Source organism: Heptranchias perlo, chromosome 32, assembly GCF_035084215.1.
Source record: "Heptranchias perlo isolate sHepPer1 chromosome 32, sHepPer1.hap1, whole genome shotgun sequence".
Taxonomy (NCBI): domain Eukaryota; kingdom Metazoa; phylum Chordata; class Chondrichthyes; order Hexanchiformes; family Hexanchidae; genus Heptranchias; species Heptranchias perlo.
The window spans coordinates 6,048,018-6,066,507 of record NC_090356.1 but is presented as its reverse complement, the minus strand read 5'-3'; the positions used below and the strand labels follow the sequence as shown (position 1 = coordinate 6,066,507).

Below are 18,490 nucleotides of genomic sequence, written 5' to 3'. Positions count from 1 at the left end.
AATGAGACAATGACCAGATAATCTGTTCTTTTGGTTACGTTGGTTGAGGAGCACGGAGCAGGGAAGGGCGCGAGGTGGGGAGGGGGGTGGGGAGGGAGGGGCGCGGGGCAGAGAGAGGGACGGGGTAGGGAGTGGGGCGGGGTAGGGAGGGGAGTGGAGGTAGGGAGGGGCGCGGAGGTAGGGAGGGGGGTGGAGCTAGGGAGGGACGCTGGGGTAGAGAGAGGCATGGGTTAGGGAGGGGGGCGGGGAGGGAGGGACAGAGGGTAGGGAAGGGCGCTGGGGAAGGGAGGGGCATGGGGGTAGGGAGGGGAGCAGAGGTAGGGAGGGCACGGGGTTAGGGAGGGGTGCGGGGTAGGGAGGGGTGCAGGGGTAGGGGGTGCATGGGGGTAGGGAGAGAGGCAGGGTAGGGAGGGTCGCGGGGGTAGGGAGAGGGGCGGGAGTAGAGGGTGCGCGGGGATAGAGGGGGTGGGTGTGAGCTATGGAGGGGCAGGTCTGTTAATTCTAATGCTGAAGAGTTGAGTCTAGAGGAGAGTGAAGGCAGGAGAAGGGAGAATGAGCTCAGACTGTCCTCCACACATCCGAGCAACTGCATAGCAACCATTCGACCCCCTCCCCTAAACTATGTAATTGTGTCACAAGTGAGGGGTGCCTGTGTTAATGAGGTACAAAATCTCTTAACGTGGCGAAGGCCCAAAGGATCTGGGCAATGAGTGATTAAATATTAGAGATTAGCTCTGCATGAAGGAAGGGCTGGTTATGGGGTCAGATCAAGGAGTTGAATCTCCTTTCTTGTGGGATTAAAGGTCTGTTTATTGTAACTGGAAACAGTGTGAAGGGCCTCAAGCTTTGATCACAGGATGAGAGATATAAATTACGCGGAACAATGTAAATAGTGTTACTTTATTAAGGTAGTCATGATGTGGAGATGCCGGTGATGGACTGGGGTTGACAATTGTAAACAATTTTACAACACCAAGTTATAGTCCAGCAATTTTATTTTAAATTCACAAGCTTTCGGAGGCTTCCCCCTTCGTCAGGTGAACGATGTGAAAAACATCGTTCACCTGACGAAGGAGGAAGCCTCCGAAAGCTTGTGAATTTAAAATAAAATTGCTGGACTATAACTTGGTGTTGTAAAATTGTTTACAATTTATTAAGGTACTGAAGGAAGTGCAAATGTAAGGGACAGTAATCATTGGGACAGGCAGGAATTGGGACAGCCTTTCTTCACTCATCCTGCCCAAAACACGGCCAACAGCAACTACTATTGCAACTTTAATCTAAAGAAAGATCCCAAGGTGCTTCACAAATAGGCGCAAGGAAAATGTTTGCTGAGCCAGGAAGGGAGGGATTAGGAGGAGTGACCAACAGCTTGGCCAAAGGGATGGGGAAGTTTTAAGAGGTGGAGAGGTTTCGAGGGGAGGAGGGAGTTCACGTGTGTGGATCGATCTCAATCGTCCTGCTGATACTCACTGTCGGTCCTCGCAAATCGACAACGGCCCCTTGGGTGGGGCACTGAAAGGGTGTTGGTGCCCGGACACTGTCTCGGTGCATTCTCACGTTGTGTTGGTGTGTTCTCACACTGTGTTGGTGTGTTCTCACACTGTGTTGGTGTGCGCTCACACTGTTGGTGTGTTCTGATGCTGCGTTGACGTGCACTCACACTGTTGGTGTGTTCTGACACTGTGTTGGCGTGCACTCACACTGTTGGTGTGTTCTGACACTGTGTTGGCGTGCACTCACACTGTTGGTGTGCACTCACACTGTTGGTGTGCGCTCACACTGTATTGGCGTGCACTCACACTGTTGGTGTGTTCTGACGCTGTGTTGACATGCACTCACACTGTTGGTGTGTTCTGACACTGTGTTGGCGTGCACTCACACTGTGTTGGCGTGCACTCACACTGTTGGTGTGTTCTGACACTGTTGGCGTGCACTCACACTGTGTTGGCGTGCACTCACACTGTGTTGGCGTGCACTCACACTGTTGGTGTGTTCTGACACTGTGTTGGCGTGCACTCACACTGTGTTGGTGTGTTCTGACACTGTTGGCGTGCACTCACACTGTGTTGGTGTGTTCTGACACTGTGTTGGCGTGCACTCACACTGTTGGTGTGGTCTGACACTGTGTTGGCGTGCACTCACACTGTTGGCGTGCACTCACACTGTGTTGGCGTGCACTCACACTGTTGGCGTGCACTCACACTGTGTTGGCGTGTTCTGACACTGTGTTGGCGTGCACTCACACTGTTGGTGTGGTCTGACACTGTGTTGGCGTGCACTCACACTGTTGGCGTGCACTCACACTGTGTTGGTGTGCACTCACACTGTTGGCGTGCACTCACACTGTGTTGGCGTGCACTCACACTGTTGGTGTGCACTCACACTGTGTTGGCGTGCACTCACACTGTGTTGGCGTGCACTCACACTGTTGGCGTGCACTCACACTGTGTTGGCGTGCACTCACACTGTGTTGGTGTGCACTCAACACAATGTTAACATACACCAACTCAAGTCCGAATGAGGACCTTTCTGCAAGAGATCCAATTAAAGTATGAAAGTCGAAGTATAGTCAATTGTACACAGCCTGAAGCTGGCCGGCAATGAGCAGCCCCGAGTCCCTCCTGGAGCCACATCAATTTATAGTACGTTCATTGAGAGAAACAATGGCAACACCCAGTATAGTGAGGAGCTGTTTCAAATTAGAATGAAATCGAGTGTTACAGTATATTCATCGTGGCCCAGCACCAACATACTCTTTCTTTAATTCAAAACTGAATCCATTTTCCATGTCTATCTGGTGAAATTTCTGCTGGAAGAAGTCGCTAAAGAAATAATGAGCTACTTTTCAGGTTCTGTTTAGCATCAGTCAGCACATGAAAAACAACATTGTTCTGCGTGTCCGTCACACTTCAAAGTGCCAAAAATATTTTAAAAAGGGAAAGAAGCCCAATTATTTCTTGCTGAGATCAATTAGAGTTTAATTGCCTTTGCTGAGGGAACGTTGCAGACTGACAGAAATTTACAATCACCCGGCAATCTGCAAACTTCCCTCACCAATAATTAAGCTCTAATTGACTTTGGGGATGTTTACATTAAAAAATACTTTGCGGCCTTCAAAGCACAGGCTCCATTAAACAAAGTTCCACCTTAGCAGTAGAATAATACATTGTGTATGAAACGCCGTGACGCTCCGATTGTTACAGTCCCCACTGTTTATAGCGGGCGTGTTTGTGTGGTTTGCCCGTTGTTCGCAATGGCCGGTGTAATGCGGTGGCGTTATAAGAACGCTGGCGTCGCTCGTCACCCTCCGCAGCTTCCTGAAACGCTACCTGAGCAAACCCCCTCACTGCCGGGCCCCCACGACCTGACCAAGGGACCCCCCACCACACCACCGATCTCCGCAGCGCCAACCTCACCCTGGCCGCGGGCATCAAGACGCTGGAGGGGCAAGGAGCAGGGAGCAGGACCACCGTCATTCAGGATCGACCCATTATCAGGTAGGGCATCACAGCAAGATGCAGAGAGGAGGGGAAAACACACACAAATCTCAACTCCTTCATCCAACAACCATCTAAAACAACCCAAACACCTAAAGAGGGCACCAAACCCCCATTGCTGGGATTATTGTGCATGAAGTGTTATTTTTGGTAAATATAAATATATATATTTTTTAAAACCATGCATCAGTTTTTCACGCGTACTTCTCTCCTATCATATCACAGCGGAGTAAAGCTCAGCTGTTTCTGTCCAATATAAACTTCGGGCGCTGTAACCAGCAACTTTGAAATTGACATTAATGCAAGTGGCTACTGGCCGGTATAACATCAACAACAACAACTTGCATTTATATAGTAATAAAACGTCCAAGGTGCTTCACAGGAGCGATTATCAAACAAAATTTGGTGCGAGTTAGGATACAGGCAGCAGAGTTTTGGATGAGTTCAAGTTTACAGAAGGTGCAAGGTGGGAGGCCAGTCAGGAGATCATTGGAATTGTTGAGTCTAGAGGTAATAAAGGCCACTGCCCTTTTTAAACGAGGCTGTTTTAAGAGGTGGGGACAGTACAAAAGGGCACAAGATCCGACTTATTATGAGCAATGTCACGGGAGATCTGCTGGTCGCATTAAACAATTTAGAGCTTTACTTTTTTTATCCTTTTTCTGCTCATCCAGATGTGGGATCGCAGCATCAAGGATTCTTGGGTCAAGAACAGCCCATTAGAACAGCTGGATGTAAAATAAAACTCCCTCTACTTCTCCCAACTTCAGAAGAACATCCTTTACTGCACCAGTCTGACATTTTTCCATTCCCCACATCAACCATTCCCGAACATTACCGACTTGTGCCAAATTCGGGGCAGTTTTGTGCTTTAGGTCCACGTCCACTAGGAATTGAACCTTCAGTTACTGTCACACATTCATCCATCTACTCATGGGATCTAAGTGATCGAGCCATTGATCTTCTGTTAATCTCAGTGGTGCAGTGTGTTGAAGTTTCATGGTGAGAATCTGCGCTGAGCATCCCACATTGACCCTTCCCCTTGCGCTCATCAAGGTACCAATGAATCGAGACACTGCGCTCAATAAAGGGTGATCCCCGTGGGCAATATCTAATGTGTTGGATTGCGTTAAGACTTTGGCTGAACTCAAGACTCATCACACCACCTTGGGGAACACCACCACCTGCACGTTCCCCTCCAAGTCACACACCATCCCGACTTGGAAATATATCGCCGTTCCTTCATCGTCGCTGGGTCAAAATCCTGGAACTCCCTTCCTAACAGCACTGTGGGAGAACCTTTAGAACACGGACTGCAGCAGTTTAAGAAGGCGGCTCACCACCACCTTCTCAAGGGCCATTAGGGATGGGCAATAAATGCCGGCCTCGCCAGTGACGCCCACATCCCATGAACAAATTAAAAAAACACCATCTCCCGCTCCAACTCCCTTCCCCTCTCACAATCTACAGGCTTTAAAAACCCAAACCTGGTGTTCCCGAACTCTGATTTCTGGATTTACCTCACCTTGGAGGAGTCCCGCAAGTTGGGCCCTGGAACTTCTGCCTAGGTTTTTTAATTTAAAGGAATCATCATAGAAAAGAAAAAAAGCTGCTTCTCACTCAGGACAGATGAAAATACTTTCTTCAATCTTCCCTCTTTTCCATTGAAAGGTTGAGATCTCATTGGTTTGCACTTTTACCCAATGACCACAGAAAACAAGCATGGTTTGCCCAGCAACATTATTACAGGCTCCACCCGCGCTTGATTTCAGGGGTCAAACCGTGGAATCCAATAATGGTGATGGTGAAGATCTCAACTAGTGGTGAAGAAGATGCCTTCACTGGACAGAACGCATCACCCACTCTCATAAACCACTTATTTATGAGAATTAAAGAAAGAAAGAAAGAACTTGCATTTATATAGCGCCTCAGGACATGCCAAGGCACTTTACAGCCAATGAAGTAGTTTGGAAATGTAGTCACTGTTGCAATGTAGGAAATGCGGCAACCAATTTGCGTACAGCAAGCTCCCACAAACAGCAATGAGGTAATTACCAGATAATCTGTCTTTTTAGTGATGTTGGTTAAGGGATAAAAATTGGCCAGGACCCCGGGGAGAACTCCCCTGCTCTTCTTCGGAATAGTGCTATGGGATCTGTTACATCCGACCAAGAGGGCAGACGGGGCCTTGGTTTAACGTCTCAAATGAAAGACAACACCTCTGACAGTGTAGCACTCCCTTAGTACTGCACCGATGCCAACAGTGGGCCTTTAAAGGTGCAAAAAAAAAATCCATTCCCCAACACTGACGTCCCTCAATTTGATGAGTTGACAATTTCCTCTCTGTCCCCTTTGACAAACCAGATAAAGCGCGCGGTGTTTGTTGCTTAAATAGTGGATCAGGAGCTTTAGAAAAGGTTAATTCTCAAGGTGCAGTATCCTTTTCAGACTGACATTACACATTCAATCACTGTCCGCAGTCACCCTTTAAATGGACTCGTCATGTTTGCGATAAACTGCTGGCACAGGAGGAAAGCAACAGAGCTTAGATTAAAATTCCAAAGAACTGGGTTGTGAGAGTTGGGGGGGATGCAGGGACTTTGTCAGGAGACCGCAACTGTCACAATCTGCTCCACTTTGTTCTATAATCTCATTTCTGGAACTTGGCAGCTGTTGGTATGAAATGTTCTTAAAACCGTTCCTTGTCTGGTCCAATAAACCAAATAGCTGATCTTAGTCAAGAGCTTCACCCTCTGAACTCAGCGGCAAACCCCCCGATTTGGAAAGTTGAGGCTTTGCTGCTCTTGTCTCACTAATGAACGCCATATCCCCAAAGTACACGGTGAATCTGGTCAGTATATAATCCTCAACCTGAGTGGGATGTGAAGAGAAGCTTCTCGTCAACTCAGACACCTCTAGTCTCCATCTCCTTCTCTACCCATCATAGGAACAGGAGGAGGCCAGTCAGCCCCTCGAGCCTGTTCCGCCATTCAATTACATCATGGCTGACCGGCAAGCCTTTCTCTATTTTATTGATATTGTTTGGTCGTTGCTTCTCTAAACTTCCTTCTCCTGTTCCTCCCAATGCTGGGCTAGAACGGAATCGAATTGTCAGAAATGCCACCTTTTGAAAAAACGAGCCTTTCCCTAACTTCATTAGCAACTCGCTAATTGTGGAGCAAAATAAACACTTTCCCATTTTTGTTAAACAAGGAATTTCATTCCCCGATGAGAAAAGATCGCATATCCTGACAAATACCCGTTAACGTGATAATATCGCTCAAACTGTACGTCAGCAACACCTCACCTGTCCAGACAATCCATGCAATCTAAACAAGGCCGCTCTCAACCTGCTGCCAAAGACTTTGTGTGATAGTGTAAGACAGGAGATAACAAGTCGGCAGATCGTTTTACATCTCTCCCCATTTTTATTTGCGTTGAAGTAAATGAGAGATGCAAAACGGGCTGTCGATTCGCTGTCGCCCATTTCACACTATCGCACAAAGTCAAAATGACCCCCAATGTTTCTTTGCTGCTGCATTCAGAGGCCCTGTTTCACTTTCACTGCCCACTTACTGTATCTGTAAATTCCAGATTGCACGTTGCACTGATTTTACAAATTTGCGTCGTTCACAGAGGCAGCTTCTATTATAAATGTGGGAAGAGGAATTTACGATGGAAATATAGAAATAAGGACAGAATGTCTGGCCAGAAATTTGGGTGTGCCATTTTTGGGCGCGCAGGGTACGATCCCTGTGCCTGAATGGTGAGGCCCGATTCGCCCCCGATATTGGGCCTCGGGCCTCATCTCAACGGAGCTGCGGAGAGTAAGAGGCAGATCGCCCGGCGAAGCGCGTTTGAAGATCGGGTTGCAGCAATGCTAACAGCGACCTGCAGGTAAGTGAGCGGGGGGCGGGGGGCGGCCGGGGAGGAGGGGGATTGAATTACGCCCATGCGCCCTGGTTCCGTTATCTCCCAGCCTCTAACCCCACGTCACCTGAAGGCAACACCAGGTCTTGACTCTCCCATGCAACGCCACGGGAGATCGGCTAATATATTATACAACATCCGTTAAATATTACTACTACATCTTGCATTTATATAGCTCATTTAATGTAGTAAAACGTCCCAAGGCGCTTATTCTGAGCCTTGTTTGCTTTTTGTTAAATTTACATTCCCAATAAATGCGTCATCCAGAAGCCCAACAAGAGTGTACTTTATATAAACGGGTCCCACATGATTTAGGAAGAGAATTCCTTCAAGTATGTCAGAGATTAACCGTTTAACTGCAGCTAAAACCAGCTGTTCGTTGGCAGTAACAACAATCACGTCTCCCCCCCCACCCCCCCCAACAAACATCTGGGCTCACTTACCTAAAGTAAATCCCCAACAGCAATGAAAATATGTGGAAAGAGAAAGCTTTGTGGCAAAGCACTATCTACGATCAAATTAAGCTCTGTAAACCCGGCGATATTTCTACACATTCCAGATATTTGGCCGCGTCACACAGTGTCATTTATGTTTTGAAATGATTTGCTGTTTGATAAGATGGTTATTTCTGTACTGAGCCACACGGACGGGCCTGAGCCCCAGTCTGTGGGGAGTTAGCTGATCTAACCCAAGGCAGCGAGCGAGCCTTTGGCCCAGCGGTTAGCATTCTTGAGCCGGAAGATGCGGGGTTTGAAACCCATTCCAGACAGTCCTGGTAAGGTTACCAACCCTCCGGGATTGTCCTGGAGTCTCCAGGAATTAACTAATCTCCAGGACACTGCTGCGAGCAAAAATCCGGGAGAAAAATCATAGGGGTGTTAAAAAAAATTGTTTTTTTTCAAATTTTCTTTGAACGCATTTGTATTATTAGATATAAAAATAGGGGGAAAAGGCTGTTTGACTGACTGTGAAGAATCATTCAATCAGATAATGAAGAGTCTATTCACCTTCCAATTGGTGTAGGAAGGCTGTGCGTTGCGAGGATGGATGTGCCGGGGGACCAATGGTGGGAGTGTGGGGGCGGGGCGGTTGGAGACAGGAGGTCATGTGATGAAACCTCCTGGAATATGTCCAAACAGAGTTGGCAACCCTAAGTCCCGGAGACCAGGAACTCTGGCTCTGAATTCAGTGAGACATTCCCGATCCCCCCTAATTTCGGGTGGGAAACTGACTGGGGGGCCCGGGAGTTAAAAATGTCCAGGCCTCACACTGGCCGCATCAGGGGGTGATTAATGCACGCCATGGCCCCCAGTTCCCCAATTAAAATTGGCGGTCGTAATTCAAAGAGAGCCAGTGCTTTCTGGGCGAGGGAGAGAAAAGTCTGGGAAAATCTCTCCCAGAAGGCACACACCAGGCCCCCCTCTGTGAAAACAGGTGCAGCATATTCACAGAACTGGCCCGAATTCCGAAATGTCTCTCCATTGTTTGAGGGAATCCTATATTTGGATACCTGTTGCGTATCATTGTCTGGTTTAAAACCGTGTCAGATTGCCAGGGTCCCACCAGTCGAGGAGACTCAGTGAGTTACACAATAGGCGCCTCTTGTTTCACTGGATAGACACGGACTATAAACAAACACAGAGGGCTAAGAAAACAATGTGGATGTATCAGTGGAATTCCAGCAACCCTGATTCCTGTCTCTTCTGTCAGATGAACTTGTCCTTGATAAAGGGTGATGCTTGACCCAACTCCCTCCTGAACTTCGGTTATTAAACAACCATTTGGTTATTAAGCAACCAGTGCGCTGGCTGTCCCACACGAGTGTTCAAACGACTACACTCTGCATCTCTGTAACTTCCTCCAGCCCTACAACCCTCCCAGATCTCGGCGCTCCTCCAATTCTGGCCTCTTGCACATCCCCGATTTTCATCGCTCCATCATTGGCAGCCGGGCCTTCAGCTGCCTAGGCCCTAAGATCTGGAATTCCCTCCCTAAACCTCTCCGCCTCTCTCTCCTCCTTTAAGTCACTCCTTCAAACCTACCTCTTTGACCAAGCTTTTGGTCACTTGTCCTAATATCTCCTTATGTAGCTCGGTGTCAAATTTTGTTTGATAACAGTCCTGCGAAGCGCCTTGGGCAGTATTACTACATTAAAGGCGCTATATAAATGCAAGTTTTTGTTGTTGCACAACCAGTATCCTCAGCAAAAATCTTATTTGTCACAGGCTTTGTGAGAAAGACTTGTATCTGAAAGCTGAATGAACTGCCTTGAAGTTGAGTGACTGTCGTTCTGTGGGCAAACACAGCAGCCATTTCGCACACAGGAAGATCCAACAAACAGTAATGTTGTGAATGACCAGTTAATCTATTTTTGATGGTGTGGGTTGAGGGATAAACACGATTCACCCCGATTAGGGGTCATTGTTAAGGGGGTTGAGAGAAGAACGTTGACTTCCTGTGCATTGCCTACACTTTCCATCCCACCATCAATGGCAAAGCTTTCAGCTGTATTGGTCCCAGTCGCTGGAACTCCCTCTCTAAGCCCCACTGTCTCACTCCCTGCCTTTGAATACCTTCTCAAAACCTATCGATTCCCCCAGGCCTAACTCCCCCACTGATGTTGGATGCCCATTTTTACTCCTCTGTTACGTTTCTCTAAGAAAAAGGTGCTATATGAATGCCGCCTTGTTGTTGAATCTTATTTCTTGAGACCGAATTCAATTGAGATAAATTGAATGGACTGAGCCATCCCGTGTCAGATGAGTAAAGGTTTGTACAGTTTTCAAATCGAAGAATTGGAGATTGGCCAGTGACTTCATTCCAAACTGCAAGACAGAATTCCACGATAAACAAAAAATAAGGCACAGCCAAGCAAAAGGGTATGATCCTGCATACCTCCAAATGCTCAAATCAGCTCCTTTCAAGGGCTTCCTGTGTTTTGCCAAAGCTCCGTCTCCCACGATTTGTTTATCACATTTTTTGTTTTCTTTGAAAGCTGCTGAGTTAAGCAAGTTATCCCGTTAGCACAGCTGCCCCTCGCAGGATCACTCGGTGACCCCAACACATGAACGGCGAGAGAAAGCATCCAATTTATCTCATATTATGACTTAGGCTTTTGCTCTTGTCATCGGGTTGCTATGGCATCGATAATTGTTTATCCTCCCCCCACTCCACCTGCTCCTCACACAAAAGGGGCGATTTTAACCCTGCCCACCCTGGGTGGTCAGTTAGAATCGCCCGTGGGACTGACCCACTGAGAACTCGCTGTCTTCCCGCAAATTCTAAATTGAACCTGCTCTTCCGAGCAGGCGAGACGGACGCTCGCTGGAAGCCGGCTGGGGTCCTTCTTTAGATATGCAGATCGGCGCTCCGATGATGTCATTGGGACCCGACTGCTATTTTAACCAGAAGCCTGGGCGGAGAAGTCGTTGTGACTTTCCCACCGAGCCAATCCAGTGCGAAGAGAAATCGGGGCTAGAAGAGGCCCAAAATGTTTGGCGTCTTTCTTCTTTCTTTTTGTTGCTTTTCTTGCAACGCCAGGAGGAGAAGGAGTGCCGCACAAGGAGAGTTTAGGACTCCTCTGCCCCTGGGCTTCACGCCCCCACCCCTCCCCCAACCACGGGCCGCTCAGAAACCCCCTCCCAGCCACTGAACTGAATGCCGGGGGGGGGGGGTCATTCCTTCGCTCCCTGGTGATGGCCTCCTGCTACCCAAAATTCCCCTCACGCCCATCGGCCAGCTGCCGACTTCGGGCAAGGGTTAAAATCTCCCGGGTTCACTGCCCATCTCAGCAACCCCCTCTCCCCCCTCACCGGCCTGACTCCCGCCCCGAGTTAAAATCGGGTTTAAAGAAACATTTCCCACCACCAAAGTGCACCAGCACCGTCTCCAACTCAGACATATGTCGCTCTCCGAGACTGGCACGAGTCATTGGTCGAATCGGCTCAACAGAGAGATAAACATGTCTGCCACTTCTGCCCGATTACATGATAGTGAACAAAACATGTGTGTCACCCAGCCTAGTGTCACAACACATCAGTGTGGGGAGCAGTGCAGGTCTGGTGTGTGCCTGCGACCCCTCGCACTAAGCTCAGCTGGGCTGCGTAGGAGAGACACTGGGCGGAGTGAGGCATCTCCCCAACTGGAGCAACAGGGAAGAACCAGAGAATGAGTCTAGAAAAGAGAAGGCTGAGGGGTCACCTCATAGAATTATGAAGACGTTCGATAGAGTAGACTCGGAGAAGATGTTTCCACTTGTGGGGAAGACCAGAACTAGGGGCCATAAATATAAGATAGTCACTAATAAATCCAATAGGGAATTCAGGGGAAACTTCTTCATACAGAGAGTGGTTAGAATGTGGAACTTGCTACCACATGGAGTAGTGGAGGCAAAAAGCGTAGATGCATAAAAGAGGAAGCTAGACAAGTACATGAGGGGGAAAGGAATAGAAGGATATGCTGATGGGGTTAGACGAAGAGGTACGGGAGGAGGCTCGCGTGAAGTATAAACACTGGCACAAACCAGTTGGGCCGAATGGCCTGTTTCTGTGCTGTGGATTCTATGTAATTCTCTTTTCCCCCTTAAAACAAAATGAAAAAAATCTCCCTCCTTCGTCATGTTCTGCGGCAAAGTCTCCAGCTAAACAATTATTTATGGAGGGAGAGACCAGCTGTTCCTTTGGTTACCTCAATCGTTTTAAACTGGTCACCAGATTGGCTGCTGCTTGTTGGTGTGGTGAGTTATTCAGCTACCCTTTGACCTCCCCAGCCCAGCAGCCTCCGGTTCATTATTTTCTCAGCACACTCACTGTCAAGTCCACAACATTCCTTTGTTGCACAGCCAGGATTTTTTTTCAGCAAGCAAATTAATCACTCTCCTGGTTTTGTGTCCGTGCTCATCGCGCCAGACTGTGAGTATAAATCTCCCTCGAACGTCGGGCTGGTTTGGCTTGCTCAGAGAGATCAGAAGCCCGAGTATGTGGGGAATAAAGTAGCAGGCGCCCCGCGGGTAAAACTCAATAACACAAGGGGCCTACTTAAAACTTGTACTGCGTGTTCTCTAGTCCCGGTGAGAGTCTCCCATACTCAATTAACTTACTTGGGTGCTAGCCGTGGCTCAGTGGGTAGCACTTGTGCCTCTGAGTTAGAAGGTTGTGTGGTTCATAATCCTGCTCCTAGTGCCTTGAGCACAAAATCTAGGCCAACACTCCAGCGCAACACTGAGGGAGTGCTGCACCGTCGGAGGTGCCGTCTTTTGGATGAGACGTTGAACCGAGTCCCCTCTCAGGTGGACGTAAAAGATTCCACTATTTCGAAGAAGAGCAGGGGGAGTTCTCCCCGGTGTCTTGGGCCAATATTTATCCCTCAACCAACATCACCAAAACAGATTATCTGGTCATCATCACATTGCTGTTTATGGGGCCTTGCTGTGCCCAAATTGGCTGCCGCGTTTCCTACATTACAACAGTGGCCATACTTTGAAAGGATTTAATTGGCTGTAAAGCCCATTGGGACGTCCTGAGGTCGTGAAAGGCGCTATATAAATGCAAGCTCTTTCTTTTCTTCTTAAGAGAGGAGATTTAAATCCCATCAGTCTGGGCTGGATGGGAATGCGAGGCCCAGAGACAAAAGGTCAGCCTTCTAATTTACCACACCGCCCAATTCCTTCCCTTCCTATCTGCCAATTTTTTTTCTCTTTAGCTTCCTCTACTTTCGCTTCCCAGTTCCTGGAGGTGCTGACTCATGCTGAGGTACAGTTCCCATGGTTACTGGCAGGCAGCCTTCTGCGACCTCGGCCAACTGCAGTAACAAGGCCACGCATTTGAAGTAGTTAAAACTCCGCCTCGTCCGCTCTCGTTGCAGGCCGTGGGAAACGGGGCACCCCCCCACTCCCTGAATTTGCATCATTCGAAGTTAACAGGGCGGAGAATCGCAGGCTGGGACCGCACAATGTGTCCAGGTGTGCCCCAATTGGGTGCAGTGGGATTTTTAACCCATGGGTGTCGTATCACGGTAACTGACGGTTTATCAGATTAACTGGTTATCTACGTGTGGATCAGCAGCATTAAAGTGATCAGCTCATCACTTGTTCACCATTGCCACTGATCCAATAATTGATCCATCAGTCGGTATCACAGCTGTTCAGACTGGTTTTATCCAACTTCATCCATTATATTCCGCCCCTTTCACCACCTCCACCATAGATATTCCCCTTCCCCTACTCACCCTCTCCCGCCAAGCCACTTATGAATCAACTTGGCTAATGGGCAGCATTTTCATCTGTGAGTCAGAGGTTGCAAATTTATCTCACCTGCCAATACACTTTACTGGAATCCTAGTGGAGTCCTGTGAGATAGCAGACTTCATACTGCGAAGGTCTGAAGAGGGTGGAAACTGTAAACACACAAGCTAGGCCTCGGGTTTTAGCTCTGGATATCCACATTGAATAATGCTGGCGAGGTGGGAGAGGGGGTTGGGTCCGGAGATTTACGCCTTTGTATTGATCTTGTCTGACATAACGGCCCCAAAATAGCGTGAGCTTTGCGAATGTCAAGAGCGTGGGTTTATTATGTCAGAATGAAATGTTAGGTGGGAGCTGCATCTGAACTCATTGAAACTCTCGGGTCTTGATGAGAGCTGCTCGACACTTTGGTCTTGTAATTTGAATCAGGGTCAATCTGAGGACTGACTGGCTGGTTTACACTGTTCCTCGGTGCAGCTGTGCGACTGTGGGCGCACGTCACATAATATCACTCAGTCCTCCAGGAATCTTAAACACTACGCTAGCTAGAACGGACCAAACACATCCCAAACGGCCCCGGGGCAGGCTTTTAATCGAGGCCTGTCAAAAGGAACACATTTTTTGAAGCTGACTGTTCAGCCCCCGTTCTCAATCTGAGGAGTTGTCTGGCCCACTAATCATAGAATAATCCAAGTAGAGTCTCCAGGAATTAAAGATGAATCTCCAGGACACTGCAGCGAGCAAACTCGGGAGAGAAATCATAGGGGCGTTAAAGACAATTTTTTTCATTTTCTTCGCGACCACTTTCCTTTATTAGTTACAAAAATATTGGAGGTGGGGAATAAACGGCTGATTGACCGGGTGGGGCGGTTGGAGACGGGAGGTCATGTGATGAAACCTCCAGGAATACATCCGACCAGAGTTGGCAACCCTCAGCCATGGGGGTGAATTTCCTCAAAGCTGCTCACGCTCTGTCACCGAAACTTCATCGGAAGTAAACAGAATTTCCGCTGCACTTCCGGCAAAGTGACGGTGGCGGAGCGGGAACAACTGCAAGGAAATTCTCGGCCCTGGACCCCGATTATGTGGCTATTGAATTGCTCCAACCATACCCCTGATGTTGGCCCGAGTCACAAGTGCAGGTTTCTTATGTATTGTCTTAACATAAAAGGAGAGGACTTGTATTTATATAGTCTCTCAGAAATATCTCAAAGAACTTCACATACAATGGGCTAGTTTAAAGTGCAGTGGCTGTTGTTATATAGGCAATATGGCCACCATTTTATACATAGCAAGATCCCAAAAGAGCAACGAGATGAATTACAAGCCAGTCTGCTTTATTTTCATGGTTCTTGCTTGAGGGAGGAATGTTGGCCAGGACACCAGGAGAACTCCCCGTTTCTGCATCCAATAGTTCAATGGGATCTTTAAATGTCCACCTGAACCTCGGGTTAACACCTCATCCAAATGGTGGCAGCTCCGACAGTGCAGCACTGAAATGTCAGCCGAGATTATGTGCTCAAGTCACGGAGTGAGGCTTGAACGCACGACCTGAAACTCAAGGCCGTAGCTACGAGTCTCACGCAGCCAGCGGCAATCTCTGGTGAATGGTGAAGCTGTAGTTTGTAGTGAGGAATTTGGAGTGAAACGTAAAGCATTTCTGGAGGAATAGAATTAAAAAGCAGAGAAGTTATGTTAAACTTCTTTGGAACCTTGGTTAGACCACACTTGGATTACTGGGCACGGTTCTGGTCTCCATATTATAAAATGGACATGGAGGCACTGGAGAAGGTGCAAAAAGGATTCACAAGGATGATACCAGAACTGAGACGATATACTTATCAGGAAAGGCTGAACAGGCTGGAGCTTTTTTCTCTAGAAGAGAGAAGGCTGAGGAGTGACCCGTTAGAGGTCTTTAAGATAGTGAAAGGGTTTGATAGGGCAGGCATAGAGAGAATGTTTCCACTTGTGGGAGAGTCCAAAACTAGAGGTCATGAATATAAGATAGTCACTAATAAATCCAATAGGGAATTCAGGAGAAACTTCTTTACCCAAAGAGTGGTTAGAATGCGGAACTCACCACCATAAAGAGGCGAAGTTGAGGCGAATAGCAAAGATGCATTTAAGGGGAAGCCAGATAAGCACATGAAGGAGAAAGGAATAGACGGATATGCTGATAGGATTAGATGAAGAGGGGTGGGAGGAGGCTCGTGTGGAGCATAAATGCCAGCACAGACAGGTTGGGCCGAATGGCCTATTTCTGGGCTGTAGACTCGATGTAACTCGATGTAAAGCACTTGTGGCTGCAGCGATAGGAAAGTAGCCAGGCCGCACCGCATGGGCTTCATCCGATCCTTCGGCACCTTGTAGCGGGCGGAGCTGCTAATTGTTACTGGCGCCTGCGGTACAAGGAGAGCAATTTGGAAATTCCATTTAAACTGTCGCCTAGCAACATGATCACTTCCTTCCTAAAACTGTTGACGGCCTTCAATTTATATAGGATGTAAATAGAAGGTGGTTAGAGCATGGCTGGACGTCTTTGATCGGCAGGGACTTGCTGTTTAGAGTGAGCGTATTTTGGTTGCATTCAATAAGGAGAAGTTTTTGGTGCCTATTTTTAATGTTCCTGCACTCCTGTGTTACGCACCCAGCGCTGATGGAAAGAGTATGAGGGTCAATTTCCCGCTTGCCTACTCCTGCCACCAGGCCTCACCCTGGGGCCAGTACAGATCGGGAAACTGCACCCATGAGGACCGCGATTTTTCATTGCAGGGATGGGCTGGACGTGCGCAATCTCTCAACATCCGCCAGGGATGGGGGAAGATTCTCGCTGGGAACACAAGCGAAACTAGAGTAACTTACTCCCGGCCTTTCACCGATGCTGCTCCGTCACCAACCAACTAGTCGACGCACGTGGACAACAAAATGATCTAATAGAGGTCTTCAAAATTATGAAGGGATTTGTTAGGGTAGACGTAGAGAAGATGTTTCCACTTGTGCGGGAGTCCAAAACTAGGGGACATAAATATAAGATAGTCACTAATAAATCCAATAAGGAATTCAGGAGCAACTTCTTTACCCGGAGGGTGGTTAGAATGTGGAACTCGCTACCACAAGGAGTGGTTGAGGCGAATAGCACAGATGCCTTTAAGAGGAAGCCGGATAAACACGTGAGGGGGAAAGGAATAGAAGAATATGCTGATAGGATTAGATGAAGTAGAGTTGGAGGAGGCTCATGTGGAGCATAAACACCAGCACTGACCAGTTAGGCCTGTTTTTCTGTGCTGTAAATTCTATGTAAAAAAAAACCACCAATCCTCCCTCTTTGCCTCTGGAGAAGCCCCATGCCTCAGCCTTGGCTTCTCCTGAATTGGCTCTGGCCAAGGTGAGATATCCACCTGGCTACTGTTCCTCTGATATCCTAGTGGGTATAAAAAGCGCTGCCCACTGCACCAGGAAAGCTTGAGGTTCGAGGCCTGGTCTGCGGTGAGTGAGCTGGTGTGGTAGTAGGGGTGCTACACGTGGCCTCAGTAACCCTGGGCTAGGGAGGGGGACCTATCAGCCAGGGCTGCTGCTCTCCATCGCTGTTCAGTGACCCCTGCTGGAAAGGGCATCTGCGTAAATGTCAGGTGAGGACAGGATTGGTTTTGACTGTGATGCCAACCTTACTGTCTAGGCTCAGTCATGAAGAATGGCCATTGGGGGTCAGGTACTGGAGGTAGCCCAACATTTGTGTGGGACAGTACCCCAAGTGATAGTCAATGCCTTCTGACGATAAGAGGGAAAGACTGGAGGGAGGGCTGGAGTTAAATATAAATCTGTATAAATATTTGTATTTCAGCTGCGTTTTCCAGAATTCTTTGTTTGTTTGAAGGGTCAAGGGTCGCCATATCCACTTTCCACATAGTGACAGCCTCAACCAATCATCTGCTGGGCTGTTTGATGTTGCCCAACAACATTCTTCAACCCAAATGTCCGTAGAACATCCCCTCCCCCCCGCCCCCACCCCGACCATCCTGACCCAATATACAAGCTTGACATTACCATTTCCTGTTGTCTCTCCCCTAGGACCAATCCATACAGTGTGAGCAGTAAGAGCTTATTTCCGGGAATCCGTCCAATGTGGGCCTGTGTCTAACGGGAACTGGATACAGATTGCTGGAAGACCCTCAGAAGCCACTGGAAAGAGGAGAGGCCTCGGTCTCTCTCCTCCTTCCCCACTAACATTTATCTCAGGCTTGATTCCAGCTTCTGATAGTTCTGAGCACTGTGACAGTCAGATGGTTAAACCAGAAGAAATACAAAGTCCGACCGTGGTTGAGAGCAGAACTCATGGCCAGGAGATACAGCAATTAGCCGGAATCTGTAAAGTATCTTTGTTTTGCAACAGAATTGAAATATTTTTAGAAAAGTACCAGACTTTGACAAAAAAAATCAGATCACATTCTGCAATCAAAAGTAATGTATATCTGGCAGGGAACCAGGGAGGCACACTGTCCATCCAGTAAAACTCTGGCCAAACACTGTCCGTCCAGTAAAACTCTGGCCAAACACTGTCCATCCAGTAAAACTCTGGCCAAACACTGTCCATGCAGTAAAACTCTGGCCAAACACTGTCCGTCCAGTAAAACTCTGGCCAAACACTGTCCGTCCAGTAAAACTCTGGCCAAACACTGTCCATCCAGTAAAACTCTGGCCAAACACTGTCCGTCCAGTAAAACTCTGGCCAAACACTGTCCATCCAGTACCACTCCAAAAGAGAGAGAGGAAGATGAGAGAAAGAAAGAAAGACTTGCATTTATATAGTGCCTTTCATGAT

The 18,490-nt window shown here is 48.0% G+C and overlaps 1 protein-coding gene and 1 long non-coding RNA gene across 3 annotated transcripts in view; one reads left to right on the top strand and one right to left on the bottom strand.

The window, feature by feature from the left end:
• Positions 1 to 18,490, bottom strand: part of LOC137300960 (multiple epidermal growth factor-like domains protein 6) — a 292,410-nt gene that overhangs the window by 174,331 nt on the left and 99,589 nt on the right. The gene's annotated exons all lie outside the window — the stretch shown is intronic.
• The window catches only part of LOC137300962 (uncharacterized), a 64,539-nt gene continuing 58,254 nt past the window's right edge, over positions 12,206 to 18,490 (top strand). For both annotated transcript variants that reach the window (XR_010958187.1, XR_010958186.1), the window contains exon 1: positions 12,206 to 12,340. This is a non-coding gene — a long non-coding RNA (uncharacterized lncRNA). The remainder of the gene's footprint in view (positions 12,341 to 18,490) is intronic.